Below are 2662 nucleotides of genomic sequence, written 5' to 3'. Positions count from 1 at the left end.
AAATGCATGGAAATGATAAATCTTAAACTAAGCTTGAAAAATCATACCTTTTTCACTTAATTTTCTTGAAAATTCACACTTTTTCTTTGATTTTCTCTCTCTAGGGTTTTGTTTTTGTTTTCTCTCTCTTCTTGCTGGTTTGGCCAGCCATGGGGTGGAAGATGAGCTGATTTTTGTGCCTTTTAAAAAGGAAAATAATAAATTAATAAAGGCATGACACGTGGCATCATGTCATTGGCCCGTTTTTAAAACTTTAAAATTTTAATCCTTTTTATCTCCACCACACAATTAGTCAATGGTCAAAATGAGGATAAGAGATGACCATGTGCTGAAAAACTGTCCTGGTGGTGGAAAATTACCGTTTTGCCCATGGGGTGGTAAAATTACCATTTTACCCTTATACTCTAAATTATACCGAAATTAAAATTTTTCACTTCTAAACCTCAAATCTTACTCCAATAAGTCAAATTATACTCCAATAAGTCAAATGGGGCCAAAAGAATCTTTTCTAAAATTCTCATTTTGTCCCAAGTGGCAAATGACCATTTTACCCTTAGATAGCGAAAATTTCGGTTTGTCTCCAAATTGATCTTCGAACTCCGAATTACCATATTAAACCATTCTGAGACTTTAAAATTCTTAATTTCATCATAAATTCTCTATTTGATCTAGTTCGAGGCTTAAATCAACTTTGTTGTACCTCTAGGTACAATACCGACTTTTGTAAATTCTTCGAGACTCTCCTAGCATGCAAACATGCTATCCATCACATGTATGTCATGACAAATATTTTTATAGAGTCGGGTTTGTCATCTTTTCCCCCACTTGGATCAACCATATGATCCTTCTTGATGACTGATTTCGACATCCGGCTAAATATTAATATTTTAATACTATTTCATTAATTAAATATTATTTTATTTTAAAAATTTTATCTTGTCTCCTTGATACCCAAAATACCTTATTATGCCTCACTTGACTTCCGAATCGCCTTTTATCTCGCAAATTCTCCTCGGATAAAATTATTATTATTTTATTATTATTTTCTCGCTTTTGGAATATTTTATCTTAAACTACTCCTTTCGTCTTTTATCACTTTTAAACATTTTAATTGACCTCAATTTGCATTCGATCAACTTTATTTATCACCATATCAAAGTATGAGGTATTTCAGTAACCTTATCATCATTTTAATTATCTAAAGTATGTTTTAATTCGGTTTTGGTGAAATTTTATGAAAATAAGTTAAATGGAAAATTTTAGGTTTTATAAACAAAAATGTGTTTAAATGAAAAGATTTTATAAATTGTCTTGAAACGAAATAATGATTTTAAAAATAGAGTAATTGGAGACCACCGGTATGTTGTAAATTTATGATTGGAAATTGATGGCTTATGTTATATTGTTATTGTGTTGGCATGACTGGCTGGGCTATGTTTTATGAATTGTATGAATTGTTTTATTTTACCCTTGCAGGTTGGGTAGTAAAATATTAGCCCTATCATACTGTCAAAAATTTTATTATATGGTGGGTTTAGCTTGCTGCAGTAGACGTATTTTGTGGACCAACCTATTAGAGGGGCACGAAATCCAAATATATATATATATATATGTATCTCGGTCGAAGAGGCGCGTAGGGTATCTCCTGAGGTATGGACAAAGTTCACGTCACACCAAACCAGCTCGTGATGATGAACTCTGCTAACGCTAAAGAATGGCTGTGTTTTTCAAACTAAAAATATGTTTACGTGTATACGAACTTTTTAACAGCCTTGGTGGACTCGGTTAGATGCCTCGACCAAGGTATCCCTGAGAATGATTTTGGCAGGAGCTAAGTTTTTAAGATACTCATAAGCCATGTTGAATATTTAAATGAAATGAATATTTATGTTATGAAATAAATATTGAGATGAAATATTTTAATTGTCTCCTTTTACTCGACTTTAGATATTTCGGATGATATTTGTTTACTCACTAGGATTATAAAAATCTCACCACTCTCCTTTCCACCAATTTCAGGTTCAGATTAGGCTGTAGATAGCTGAGTTCATCGAGGACTACCCTTGGATTTGCATTCCTTCAAACTGTAGGTTCACAATCCTCTTTACTTTTGGTTATTCGAGGGCCCACTTATTATTGTAAATTAAATTAAATACACTGACTTACTGTATTACAGTATGTATGAATTTATTTAGCTTTTACGCTATAAAAGTTATTTACGTATAACTCTATAAATATTGTTTTATAAGAAAATAAAATATTTTACTTAATATTTCTTTTATTTTCTTATTATATCCAAATAATCGTAATTTTATTTTAAATGAAGATTTTAGACTTTAAAACTCATTTTTGATTATGAATTATGTGTTTTGTACTCGCTTACTACATTTTTAGCGGATTTCGAGATTTTTGAGAAAAAATGACCAAAATGCCCCTGTGAGGAAAATTTTATTTTTTTCTATTATTTTGAATTGAAAATAGTTTATAATCTCTCGAAACATGATTTTAGCAACTAATACTCACGGGGGAAGCGAGAAAAATTGATGTTAAGCCTTGCGAGATTTCGATAAACATTTCGGGTAATGAATGTCTATCGGGACGTCGCGGCGGTTGTCACGGGCTCGATGGGAGTTTCGGGTCGTGACAAAGTAGGTTGATGAAC

Source organism: Theobroma cacao, chromosome 1 (assembly GCF_000208745.1).
Source record: "Theobroma cacao cultivar B97-61/B2 chromosome 1, Criollo_cocoa_genome_V2, whole genome shotgun sequence".
Classification (NCBI taxonomy): Eukaryota; Viridiplantae; Streptophyta; class Magnoliopsida; order Malvales; family Malvaceae; genus Theobroma; species Theobroma cacao.
Note: the sequence above shows the minus strand (reverse complement) of the source record.